At 43.2% G+C, this 14225-nt stretch overlaps 1 protein-coding gene across 3 annotated transcripts in view; it reads left to right on the forward strand.

Moving 5' to 3' along the window:
* The window catches only part of Tcf20 (transcription factor 20), a 171861-nt gene that overhangs the window by 79192 nt on the left and 78444 nt on the right, over window positions 1-14225 (forward strand). The window contains exon 1 of one of the 3 annotated variants that reach the window (XM_048354419.1): window positions 1108-1602. The exons of the other annotated variants lie outside the window; for them this stretch is intronic. The gene's annotated coding sequence lies outside the window, so the exon portion shown is untranslated. Of the gene's footprint in view, window positions 1-1107; window positions 1603-14225 lie in introns of those variants that run through there. 3 annotated transcript variants of the gene reach the window in all.

The raw sequence follows: 14225 nt of genomic DNA on the forward strand, positions 1-14225 counted from the left end.
TGGGGCGCAGGACACACTTCCTGTGTGTGTGTGTGTGGGGGGGCTCGCTCCCCACCCCCTCTGCGGTGAGCAGGGCGCGGCGTGCCGTCCCGCCGACCGCTGCGTCCCTACCGGGGTTCTCGGGGCTCCGAGCACCTCTTACCCTTCTTTTGAGTGGAACAGTGGTGGTGGAAGGCCGGTTGCGGAGCCGGCTGATCCCCTTCTGGCCGCGGAGGGAGGTGGAATGTGCTCTGTGCGTCGGGATGGAAGTGGAATTCAGTGAGTTGGGGGTGGGGGGTGGGGACGGTGCCCCGGAGCGGCGGCCCCCCTCGGCTTGTGGGTTTGCATGCCTGCCGGTGTGTGCTCAAACTGCGCGTTAGTTTGCCTTTAGGGGACAGATCAGAATTAGGATTTGCCCCTTTCCTCTGTGTCTCTCCCGCCTCCCCCCCCCACCCCCCTTGCAAGATTAGATGACTGCTAAATGCTGCAAAATGGATGGAATTTTTGAGCTATTATCTAACAGGCTGATCTTTGGATGATAATTGGACCCTGATGTTAACAGCCTCAGTCAAGACTGAAAAGATTTTTAAAATCTTATATAGGGAAACGTAGGGGGAAAAATTACGACCTGGAAAAGTAGGAATCTTCCAGTTTTGCTAACATAAACTGTAGCCCTGGGCAAGTTACCTACCCTCTCACAACACCCCAGTTTCGTCATCTGTCAGAAGATTGGGTCAAATGTGACACTAGTGTAGGGTTGTTTAGTTCTTGTTTTGTGTTCCCATTTGACCATAGACAAGCTGTAAATAACCTTTACCTGGCTTTTAAAAACAATCTCTGCCCCCTTAGTTCCCAGTCTTTTCCAGAGCAGAACACTAGGTTAGGGTAGCCTATTTCCTTCAATCCCAGGTGCTGTTGTGTGCTTCAAATCAGAAAGATGCAGTATTACATTATTCTAACCTATGTTGAGTGCACCTTATACAGTCCGTTTTTTTTTGTTTTTTGTTTTTTTGTTTGTTTGTTTTGTTTTTGGCCAGTCCTGGGGCTTGAACTCAAGGCCTGGGGCACTGTCCCTGGCTTCCTTTTGTTCAAGGCTAGCACTCTACCACTTGAGCCCCAGCTCCATTTTCAGCCTTTTCTGTATATGTGGTGTTGAGGAATCAAACCCATGGCTTCATGGATGCTAGGCAAGCACTCTACTACTAGGCCACACTCCCAGCCCTATACAGTTTTCCTTTGTGAAAGAGTTTCAGAAAAAGATTTCAGTGAGTAGCTACTTGGAAATGTGGATAATGCATGATTGGGTCTGTGTATATTGAAAGATATGTTCAACGCTAGGGGTTCTGGAGGGATTTTACTTAAAGTTCTTTCAGTGTGCATCTACCTAACTTTTGAAAATTCCAGCCTCAGTATTCTTAGAATAGGGGTGAAATGGAATTCTACAGTACCTCCTGAGAAGTACTAGGCTAGTGGAATTAACTGTCACCTCAGGGTGCACTAATTGTTTGCATCCCCGATTTATTCCTTAATGGTAGCAGGATACCTCCTGGCAGATGCTGAAGAACCCCAATTAGTTTCACTGATTTTATGGTGTGCGAGGGCCTTAGGCCATGCTTTTGACTGGTAAGTACCTCTAGACCAATCTCAGGATTTGGGCTTGTTGGTTGTAACTTTTTAGTACTCTGGTACTGCAGGGGCATGGTTCTAATGTGGTATATTGTGTCTTAGATCACTTTTGGTCCATCTGCAGTCTCAAAAGGGTCTCTGCATGGGAGTGGGCTGTAGAGATGGATTAGCAGGGTTTTGTTGTATGTTGACATCAGACTTATCCCATAATAAGTATTTTATGCAGCCACCTAGATGAATTATTCGGGATTTTCAAAAATAAGCTGTTACTCTATTAGGATTTGAATTATAAACTTGTATTCAGTGTGAGAGTTAACAAATGTCATTACTCAAATTGGAAGTACTTGTCACAGTCCTATGTCTATTACATTTGTCTTATAACTTAGGAGGAAACATAAAATTTGTTCTTTTGAGTTTGTGTATAAATGTGTGTGTAAGAAGGTTGCTAGATTGGTAAGATATTAGACCAGTGTGCTTTTATAACATTGTAAAATTGAATGTATATTGTGCGTGCGTGCATGCGTGAGCATGTGTGTGTTGGTCCTGGGGTTTGAGCTCAGGGCCTGGGCACTGTCCCGGAGCTGCTTTTGGCTCAAAGCTAACGCTCTACTACTTGAGCCACAGCTCCAGCTCTGGCTTTTATTTGCAGTTTATTGGACAAAGTCTCATGGACTTTCCTACCTAGGCTGGCTTAGAACCACGATCCTCAATTCTCAGCCTTCTCAGTAGCTATGATTATAAGAGTGAGCCACTGGTGCCCAGTTATACTCTGTCCACAATTTTTTTTTTTTTTTTTTTTTTTGGCCAGTCCTGGGCCTTGGACTCAGGGCCTGAGCACTGTCCCTGGCTTCTTCCCGCTCAAGGCTAGCACTCTGCCACTTGAGCCACAGCGCCGCTTCTGGCCGTTTTCTGTATATGTGGTGCTGGGGAATCGAACCTAGGGCCTCGTGTATCCGAGGCAGGCACTCTTGCCACTAGGCTATATCCCCAGCCCCCACAATTTTCTAAGTTGTCTTAAACTATCCATCCCACATTCCTGAGAGGTAGATTATCTTTGTGTGTGTGCATGTGTATGTGTGTGTACCTCTGTGTGTGTGCCTGTGCCTGTCCTGGGGCTTAAACTCAAGAGTCTGGGTGCTGTTCCTGAGCTTCTTTGCTCAAGGCTAGTGCTCTACCACGTTGAGCCATAGCACCACTTGCGGTTTTTTGGTGGTTAACTGGAGGCTTGCAAACTTCCCTGCTGGAATGGCTTTGAACTGTGATCCTCAGATCTCAGGCCTCCTGAGTAGCTAGAATTAAAGGCCTAAGCCACCTGCACCCAAACTCCTAGCCAGTCCTGGGCCTTGGACTCAGGGCCTGAGCACTGTCCCTGGCTTCTTCCCGCTCAAGGCTAGCACTCTGCCACCTGAGCCACAGCGCCCCTTCTGACCGTTTTCCAGATATGTGGTGCTGGGGAATCGAACCAAGAGCTTCATGTGTAGGAGGCAAGCACTCTTGCCACTAGGCCATATTCCCAGCCCACACCTCTGGTTTTTTGTGTGTGTGCTTAATTAGAGATAAGCGTCCCACAGACTTTCCTGTCCACCCGGATTCAAACCTCGATCCTCAAATCTCAACCTCTTGAGTAGCTAGGACTACAGGTATGAGCCACTGGCACCTGGCCTAAAGGTTTTCTTTATTATGTAGTATAATTTGGTCATGTTGTACATTTAGGTTGATTAGTCTGTTAGTAGGCTCTGTAAAAAAATCCTGTGTCTTTGGTAGGGAGTGAATCCCAGGGCTTTGTGTATTCTGGCTAACTAAACTGTATCCCCAACACTTTTGAAAGTCCATTTAGTACTCATGCTGCCTGCAGAACTTTCTGCATAGGGCTGTGCTTGCTTTGCAGGTAATGCACATGGCCCAGCGGGAAGATGCACTTTGTAACGAGTTCTTGTATATCTGTGGTTTATTATCTTATGCTTCTTTATGTGGAGTTAAGAAAGAGAAAACATGGGCTGGGGATATGGCCTAGTGGCAAGAGTGCTTGCCTCCTATACATGAAGCCCTGGGTTCGATTCCCCAGCACCACATATATAGAAAACGGCCAGAAGTGGCGCTGTGGCTCAAGTAGCAGAGTGCTAGCCTTGAGCAAAAAGAAGCCAGGGTCAGTGCTCAGGCCCTGAGTCCAAGGCCCAGGACTGGCCAAAAAAAAAGAAAGAGAAAACATTGGATGCGGGGGAAACTATCCTTCTTGCAGCTCCTTGGAGCACTTTTCCCTGAAGGTGTATTAAAATCCTCCTGTGTAGATGTTCTTCATAGTCATTGCTGTATCTATGAGAGATTCAGTGGTGAACAAGGTAGAGGAGGAGCTGCTCTTCAGACTGATTGTAAACAGTAAATAAGATTGGTGGTAGATATATTAGCTGTGAAAGATCGAAAAATAACATAGCTGGATGTGCATGCTATCATCTCAGCACTCAGGAGGCAAAAGATAGGAGGATTGTGAATTTGAAACCAGCCTGCAGTATGTATTGAGACCCTGTCTCAAGACAAAAAGACAAGCCACAGAAACAAAACAAACTTGATAGTAACACAGAGTGGTCTCAAAGTTGTTCCCTGCTTTGAAGCCTTTTTTTGGCAGCAGGACAGCCAAATTTGACCTATGGGATGAATGAAAATAGCACTAAAGAAAGTAGTTTGCTTTAGCCGTGAACTGTTGGAGAAGTTAGCCCAAAGGATAGAAAGGGGGAAGTGGGCTGATTGAAGTCTTCCCTCTGTTTATGTCTTTATGTCTTGTTCATAGGGACCTAGTGAAAAGAGCTTAAGGGAGTTTTATTAGTAGCACCTTGTAAAGGTTAAGAATGAAGAGGATTGTGTGCTTGTTTTCAATTGGTGTTAGTAATACAGAAACTTCCCTTAGTTGTGTTTGTTTCTTTTTGGAGGCCTTGGTTTGGAATGTTCTGATAATTGTAGGTTGTTAAAGTTTTAAGTGAAGTAACAAATATCAACAACTTCTGCATGATTATTGCTTCAAATCAAGGGTCCTAATAAGTAACAGAATGGAAGGAGGTTAAGGGAAGCAAGAGGCTGTGGTAGGGGATGACACCGTGCAGGTCATACTAGCTCTGCTAGCCATAACTAGGAGGGTTTATCTCCATCTTTCTTGGCTAGTCATCTTGTGTCCTGTATGCCTTCTGCTTTTGTCTTCATACTTAGAGAATTTTAGAGCCAGAAGAAACCTAGAGTGCTTGCCTCCTACACATGAAGCTCTCGGTTCGATTCCCCAGCACCACATATACATAAAATGGCCAGAAGGGGCGCTGTGGCTCAGGTGGCAGAGTGCTAGCCTTGAGCAAAAAGAAAGCCAGGGACAGTGCTCAGGCCCTGAGTCCAAGGCCCAGGACTGGCCAAAAAAAAAAAAAAAAAGAAAAGAAATCATCTAGTCTAATCCTTTGGCTTTAAAGCTCAGGAAACACCAAAAGTGATGGGTAAGAGTTGTTGATGGATTTGGTAAAGTCAGAGGAGCCGAGGATCCCAAACTTCTGATTGATTCTGTATGATTCCCCAAATTCAGGGTAACCTCCCCTTTTTTGCCAGCTAGGATTGTATTCTTTCCACTGTACCCCCTTCTTTCTAGATTCCAGTGACTAGAGCATTTGAAAGTTGACAGTGGCTCCTAAGTAGAAAAGGAAGAAGTTTCTGGGTTCTGATGTACCTTGGAATATAAAAAGCCCATGTAGTTCCAGTCTCAAGAGATGAAGAGTGAGGGGCTGGGAATATGGCCTGGTGGTAGAGTGCTTGCCTCGTATATCGCAAGCCTTGGGTTCAAGTCCTCAGCACCACATATATACAAAAAGCCAGAAGTAGCACTGTGGCTCAAGTGGTAGAGTGATAGCCTTGAGCAAAAAAGCCAGGGACCAGGGCTCTGGCCCTGAGTTCAAGCCCCAGGACTGGCAAAGAAAAAAACAAGGAAATGAAGAGTGAGACAGCATGCCAAAGAAAATGTGTCACCACTGCAACTCTTGACAAAGCTATGTAGTGTTTCCTTCCTCGGCCTACTAGCTTCTCATCTTGACCATATGGTGCCTTGGCCTACAGTGGATGGCATGGGGAGTCTTCCTCATGTCAGAACTAGCTGTTCTTGTAGAGTAAGGACAACTTTAACTCAAGAGAGGGTGCCAGGCTGGGCATTGGTAACTCCTGTCTATAACTCTAGCTGTTCAGGAGGTTGAGATCTGAGAATTGAAGCTCTAAACCAGCTCAGGCAAGAAAGTCCATGAGAATTACCTCCAATTAACTATCAAAGAGCTGGAAGTAGAGCCATGGCTCCAGTAGTAGAGTGCTAGCTTTGAGCATAAAAAGCTTAGGACAGTGCCCAGGCCCCGAGTTCAAGTCCAGGACTGGCACACACACATTCATGAGAGTTAAGGTCTCAGCAGTTCTAGGTTCATTCTCTGCCCCTCAGCTTCACCTCTGATTGGTAAGGCTGTGAGTACTAGGCATGCTCTAGAATGCCCACTACTCGGGATTCTTGAGAAGAGCAAGGGTACTTCCCCAGGCATTTCCCTGACTCGGTATGTGGTAGTCCAGTTACCTGGGGAAGATGTTCATTCCTATCCTAACAGTGGCTTTGGGCATTTTGCTTGCTCCCTAGTTCCAGCCGGGAAGTGGAGGTAGAACCTCTTCCTCTGGGCTGTTGAGTAAAGGAATTAAGATAGGAAAGTATGTACTGGAACACACTGCCTGCCGATGGCATTCAATGAATAGGAGCTGTGCATTGACACACATTCTATATTATGCTGATATACAGCAGGCCCGTTTCCTGCCAATCCTATATCCTTAAATACCTGTCCAGGAGAACGGTAGCTAAACAAGCGCATCACATGTGCTGTGACAGGGAGAGTGAGTACAGGTGCTTTGCCAGGTATGTAACTCTAATTTGGAAGGTCACTGGATGCTTCCCACAGGAGAACCAAGTGCATCCTCATCAACTCCCACCTTGTTCCTTCTCCTGCTCAACCCCTGAGACTGCCTCATTTCCGTATATTCTCGCCTTGTATAATCTCAGGTACTTCCAAGCTTTCATTTTTGTCTGTAAGCTGGTGATGTACGCACCTGGTACACATTGCTCAGTTCTTCCAGCTCCTGATAATAACAGCTGCTTGCAGTTCTTACCAGTATCTTGAGCATTGTAAGTCCAGATTGGACAGTTTTTTTTTTGTTTTTTTTTTTTTTTTTTTGTGGTGCTGAGGCTCAAACTCAGGGCTTTGCACATGAGAGGCAAACACTCCCAAACTAGACACACACTCCCCTCCATGTGAGGCTTGTGTTCAAACCTTGATGCTGCTCCTCCTCGCCAAGTAAATACAGGTAGGGGAAGGAGATGGGGGTGTAGGAATTAGTGAAGTTTTATATTTTTTTGTGTGTATGTTCGTACTGAGGCTTGAACTCAGGGCCTGGGGCTATCCCTTAGTTTTTTTTTTTAGCTCAGGGCTGGCACTGCACCTCCTGAGACAGCTCTACTTGGGGTTTTTGGGTGGTTAATTAGAGATAGTAGTCTCACAGTTTTTCCTGCTCTTGCTGGCTTTGAACTTTGATACTCAGATTTCAGCTTCCTGAGTAGTTAGGATTAACTGATGCCTAGTGACACTTACTTATGGAATAGAAAAGCACTATAAGTCTCAAAAATATATAAAGTGGTGTCCCTCCAGCTTGCCTTGTTTTGTTCATAGCTTTTGTCTTATTTGTTACTGTTTGCCTTCTCTAAAACTAAGCTCATCTTGTTCACCACTGCCTACCTAATGTATGCAGCAGTATTTGACACAAATCAGGCTGGACATGCTTGACCTAGTGATGGGTAAGAGTTGTTGATGGATTTGGCAAAGTCAGAGGAGCCAAGGAGCCCAAACTTCTAGCATGAGAGTCTAAGTGCCACTCCTTGAATTAGAAAATAGTGGATAAAAGAAGATTGGGGCTAGGTATGAAATAATGAATTTAGATTAGAGCCTAAGTCTGAGGTATTGGTAAGGCATTGTGTTTGGTTACATATTTAATATTTCAGAGAAGCAACAGGGCTGGGCTGGCTTTGAACCAAGATCTTCAGATCTCAGACTCCTGATAACCTAGGGACAACAGGCATGAGCCACTGCCATCTGGCTTCTGTCTCGATTCATTCCCTTGAGGTTCACTGGGAGATAGACCGCAGAGCGGGCAGCTCTGTCCGGGTTTAGGGACGGCTCCTTCTCCTCTCCCTGCTGGTGGTAGCAGAACTTGTACTACCTGGAGTGATCCACTCATCCACCCGGGTGACTGGCTATGTGTGGGCAGGAAAATGGGGCCTAGGACCAGGAAGTAAGGACTACTGTTCTGTGTACTGCAAAGGTCTTCTGCTGAGGGAGAAGGGGGAAAGGGAGAGTTGGAAATTTAAAGAAAATAGGAAAGCTTTGAAGAAACTACTGTGGCTGTAGATAGAACTGACAAGAAAGACAGGAGGAAAGAGAGAAGTGGTTAAGCTGAGCATTCTCTCCCTAGGATTTTAGAGAAACTGTTCACCTTTGCAATTCTTTGTTTTGGGACTTTGATGATTTGTGCTCAGCTTTTTCTGATTGTTTCCCATATGCCTGCTATCCCAATTATTAGGCCAGTGACTTTTACATTATTTCATAGCCCTTGTTTTATTTAACAAATACTTTTATAGTATTCACTGAATGGGTAGATATCATTTGTTAGGTGCTATGCCAAAACAGCAGAATAATATAGGAAGCAGTCTTATTCTTTTGGGGCATAGGCTCTGTGGTTGGGTGGAAGTCGAGACATCTCCTAAACTCCAAGCCAGAATAACTGTTGACTTCTCTTTATTATCCCTTGGGTATCTACATAAGTATTCTGCTGAAGCTGGGCACTGGTGGTTCATGCCTGTAGTCCTTGTTACCCAAGGACATGAGGATTGTAGCTAAAAGGCACCCTGGACAGAAAACTCCATGGGACTATTATCTTTAGTTAACTAGCAAAAAAAATCTGAAGTAGAGGTGTGACTCAAGTGGTAGAACGCCAGCCTTGAATGAAAAAATTAAGTGAGAGTGCTCAGGACCTCAGTTTTCACACAGGCATGTGCACAGAGTTTTGCTGGAAAAAGAAGACCTATAAGATGTTTTCAAAGGCCATATATACCTATCACCAAGTTATAAAGTCCTGCTCAGGGATGTTTTGTTTTATTTTTATTAAAGCCCCAGCGTCTGGTTTGCTTCTTGTCGGTACACTAAGAGTGAAAGTGCACATTTATCTGTGAGCCTCTGTTCTGGAATTCCTTGCCCTCCATCTCTGTCTTTATCCACATAAGGTTAATGCAAGCCATAGGTTACAGTTAATATAGGATGGGTCAACTTTGCCACAGTTTGTATTTTTAGATAGTCACCATGCCTTGTTAAACTTTTTGGTTTTTTTCAGGGCCTTGGGCTTGCTAGGCAGGTATTCTACCACCGGAGCTATGCCCCTAGCACTTTTTCTTTAGTTATTATTTTTTCAGATAGGGCTCCTTGTTTATACTCCAGTACAGCCTTGGATAATAATCCCTCCCCCCATAGTTGGGATGACAAATATGTACCACCTCACCAAGCATATTTGTTGAGATTAGATAGGATCTTTTTGTTGTTGTTGTTCTTTGGGGGGTGGGGCAGTCCTGGATCTTGGACTCAGGGCCTGAGCACTGTCCCTGGTTTCTTTTTGCTCAAGGCTATCACTCTGCCACTTGAGCCATAGCGCCACTTCTGGTTGTTTTCTGTATATGTGGTGCTGTGGAATCGAACCCAGGGCTTCATGTATATGAGGCAAGCACTCTTACCACTAGGCCATATTCCCAGCCCAGATAGGATCGTTTTGGTGCATGAACTGGCTTTGAACCTTGACTTCCCCTAGTAACTGAGATTACAAATATTCAACTACATATTTTTGTCCTTATGCCTCTTGACATAGTAGATGTTATTAAAATGATGTTATTTTAATGTTAAATATTAAAATAATGGGTGCTAGTAGCTCACATCTGTAATCCTAACTACTCCAGTGGCTGAGATCTGAGGATTCTAATTGGAAGCCAGCCTGGGCAGACAAATTTGTGATTCTCATCTCCAGTTAACTAGCAAGTGGGAGTGTAGCTTAACTGGTAGAGTGCCAGCCTTGAGAAGTAAGCTAAGCAAGAGTGTAAGGCCCTGAGTTCAGGCCCCATTACTGGCACACAAAAAAGTAATGTTGTAGGAGTCGCTGACATGACTCAGTTGGCGGAGAGCACTAGCCAATGAGCGAAAGCATAGGCTGACTTCAAGTCCTAGACTTGGATCAAAACAAAAAGTAATGTAGAAAATTTACAGTCTTTCCTAAAATAACTAAAATAATGAATGGGAAAAAATTCATATAAGACCTGAATTAATTTAGCTTGATAAGTACTGTAAACAATGAATGGATGGGAATATTAGAATTAGGATATGTTTAAAGAGGAGTTGTCCACTGTTCTTCAGCTGTGGAAAATAGCAGCAGAAGCAGTCAGAAAGAACATTAATGGTTTAGAGGAAGAAACTGGAGAACTCCCTGTCCTGCTGGGAATTCCTTCTGGAGTTTTAGAACAATAGTATAGACCAGTGTCTGTGCAGTTATTCCTGCTTGATGGCAGAGGTATGGGGAGTATGCCCTCAAGATTCCAGCAACTCCTGTAAGTTTAGCATGCACAGTCAATGAAAATAAACCTAAACAGATTTACAGACACCTGTACACTAGTGAGCAAGCATAATGAAAAAGCACACATTCCTTGAATTTAATGTTTTTGTTATTCCCTAGTGGAGATGTGAGTTTAAGCATAATGGGTGGGTTTGGGGGCGCAACTCAGTATGTAAAGTGCTTACTTAGCACACACAAGGCCCCTGAGTTCTATCCTCAGCACTACAAAATAAGACAAAATAAAAAGGTAGGATTTTAATCTTTTGGTTGAAGAAGACTTTGTAAAGTGGAATTCAGTTCTACATAGAACAGATTTGAGTTGAAATGAAGGACATTTCTGCCTCCATCTTTATTAAGTGATTCATTTCTGTTAATTAAAAAATCAGCTTTGCTATATTAGCCAACACTTGTGCAGTTGGCTTTCCCGAAAGATAAGAGATACTGGTCACAACATGAAGCTATGGAGCGAAAGTGAAGCACATTAGAGAAAATAATGCATTTCAGCTAAGATTGAGAAGTAGATACCATGTTAGGCATAAGAAATGCAAAAATACTTTCCTTTCCCTAGTGTTCAGGGTCTGGAACAAGTAGACATGGACAATCAACATTTATAAACTTTTTAGAAAAACAGATCTGTAGCAGCAGTACAGGAGAGATCTGGGGAAAAGTTACAGAAGAAGCTATTACTCCTTTTGTGTGTGTGTCAGAACTCAAATTGATGCTGTCCCTTAGTATTTTTTCAGGCAGTAAAGTCACTGAGACTTGCCTTCAATAAACCAGCAAAAAGTTCAAAGTGGATGTGTGGCTCAAGTGGTAGAGTGCCAGCCTTGCACAAAAAAAAGCTAAAGGATAGCACCCAGTCCTTGAGTTCAAACCCAAGTACTGGCATAATAATAAATAGGCTGCAGAGGGGGGTTTAGTAGGATGGGTAAGTGGATAGTCTAAAACGACATTCAAAGATAGGCCCTTCAAGAACCAAGGCTCAAAAGTATGTGGGGTTTACTGTGTGTGGGCTCTTTAGGGTAGGGCCTAAAGATGACAGCAATGGGGGAGAGGAATCAGAAGGGGGCCGGGTAGTGTGGCCTGAGCAGATCAAAAGGGAGGTGAGAATAGCGTGATGTTGGCTCTCATAAATGGGACAAGGTTTTGGGAATACAGACAAGGTATATTGCAGAGAAAATCGTTCTGTGAAGAGGGCTTGGTGGTAGAGGGCTGGAACTTTTAAACCTCTTCTTGTTCTGGAAGGAACCCTTACCCAAAGCCCTAGTTTATCTAAGAAGAGTGTATAAAATAGCAACTGACTTAAATAAAAAGGACTTGAAAGCATTTTTTCCATCAACCTGGTTTGTTATCAAAAGGATTTTTCAATTACCAAAGGTTAAATATTAACCAATTTTCTGTAAAAAACTTCTAAGTACTATTCATCATTCTAAATACTTGATGAATACTAATTAACTCTTAGGAGACTGGCACATTGCCTACTATGTTCTGGAAGCAGGTCAACTCAGCTCTTAGAAATTAGGATTCAGTGTAATCTCTACTCATAGAAGCATACTGAATCCAGCAGACATTGACAGACTTGACCAAGGTTACCCAACTAGTAAGCAGTAGCACTAGCATTTGCAAAATAGGCACTCTAACTCTGAACTCTGCTGCCCTTAACTTACTCGAAATACTGTTTAATTTGAATGAGCTGGACGATAACTTGCAGATTAAAGTTTGTTCAGCAAGTATGTTTTGAATGAACCAAGTAAAGATTAGCTGTTAGGACTTGGAGGACTATGCCGTAGAAACTGCAAGTATTCTTTTTTCTCTTTGACTTGAGATCCTTTTCTGAATCACAAATTCCATGAGTTGATTACTTGCTTAATTTTACTGTGTTTTTCTGGCTTAGTTTTAAAGAGTACATTCTGGGGCTGGGAATATGGCTTACAGTAGAGTGCTTGCCTTGCCTGCATGAAGCCCTGGGCTCGATTCCTCAGAACCATATAAACAGAAAAAGCCGGAAATGGCAGTCTGGCTCAAGTGGTGGTAGAGTGTTAACTTTGAGCAAAAAGCCAGGGACAGTGCTCATGCCCTGAGTCCCAAGTCCCAGGACTGCAAAAATGAAAGGAGGAAGGAACAAAGGAATGAACGAACGAAGGAAGGAGTACTCTGGTATTATGATCCTCGAGGTCAAGCTCTACTACAGACCTATAACGATAAAAACAGCTTAGTACTGGCACAAAAACAGGCTCAAAGATCAATGGAACAGACCCAGAAATAAAAATGTACATGTAAAGTTATTTGATATTTGACAAGGGAGCCAAAAACATACAGTGGACAAAAGATAGCTTCTTCAATAATTGGTGTTGGGAAAACTAGACATCCATATGTAGAAAAGTAAAATTGGGTCCTTGTTTGTCACCATGCACCGACATTAACTCAAAGCTGACCAAAGACCTCAACCTCAGACCAGAAAGTTTGAAACTACTGCAAAATGAAGCCAGGGAAACAGAACTTACAGGCGTATGTAGGAACTTTTTGGAAAAGAGTCTGAGGGGCACAGCAGATAGACTTGACAAATGGGATTACATCAAAACAAAAAGTTTCTGCACAGCAAGGGACATAGTTACTAAACTAGAAAGTCGACAGACTGGAAGAAGATCATTACCAGCAGTTCATCCAACAAAGGCCTAATAGCCAAAATATACAAGGAGCTCAAAAAATTAACCCCCCCCCCAACTAATAAACCAATCAATAAGTGGGAAAAGGAGCTTAAAAGAGACTTCTCAGAAGAAGATATAAGAATGGCACATAGACACATGAGGAAATGCTCAACATCCCTGGCTACAAATGAAGTGCAAATCAAAACAACTTTGAGATTGCATCTGACCCCAGTTAGATCAGCCAGTATCAAGAATTCAGACAACAAATGCTGGTGGGGATGTGGGGAAAAAGGAACCCCATTTCACTGTTGATGGGAATGTAAACTAATACAACCACTCTGGAAGGTTCCTCAAAAACAACAACAACAAATGAAATAGCAAACTTTACTTTGTCCCAGTCATACCAGTCTCCATCTACCCAGAACATCACAAGTCAGGATATGGTAAAGACACTTGCTCACCCATATACCTTGCTGCCCTGATAGCCACCTTATGTAAACATCCCAGATGAGGGGATCAATTCGATGTGATTATATATTATATGCAGTGGAATTTTACTCATCTATTACAGAGAATAATTGTGACATTTGCAGGGAAAATGGATGGGCCTAGACCAAATCATGTCAAAGTGAAGTAAGCCAAGCTTAGAAAAAAAAACAGTGCATGTTTTCTCTCATGTGGAAGCTAGATCTAAAATATAATGACATGATAACCTATACAGGACTCTAGGTATTTACACACAAACTGTCAAGACTAAAGGATACTTGTAGTGGAGGAACCCAAAGGCTTAACATCTCTAAACATTTAAAGTGCTATTTATCAAAATGAATTCCAGGGAATAGAAACATGGATTTTTCTTTTGGTGGTTGTTTTGGTTTTGCTTTGTTTTTTGGAGGGGGAGCAAAAAAGAGTGCAGAAAGTGAGGGAGGAAGGGTGAAGAAATGGAATCATGCTATTGAGTATATCAGATGGAAAAGGAACTATGTATCTTGGAGGCAGGGACGAGAGGAGGAAAAGGGAAAAGAGAAGGTAGGTGTGACATTATCCAAAATGAAAGTGCTCATTACTTGACTTACAAAATGGTAACCACTCTATACAACACCTTAATACTAACACTAAAATTATATATATAAAACAAAAAAAACCCCAAAGCCATATGCCGGTGGCTCACACCTATAATACTAGCTGCACAGGAGGCTGAGATCTGAGGATCGCTGTTTGAAGCCAGCCTGGGCAGGAAAGTTCGTCAGACTCTTACAAGACTCTAATAAACTACTCAGAAAA

This window comes from Perognathus longimembris, chromosome 1 (genome assembly GCF_023159225.1).
Source record: "Perognathus longimembris pacificus isolate PPM17 chromosome 1, ASM2315922v1, whole genome shotgun sequence".
Classification (NCBI taxonomy): Eukaryota; Metazoa; Chordata; class Mammalia; order Rodentia; family Heteromyidae; genus Perognathus; species Perognathus longimembris.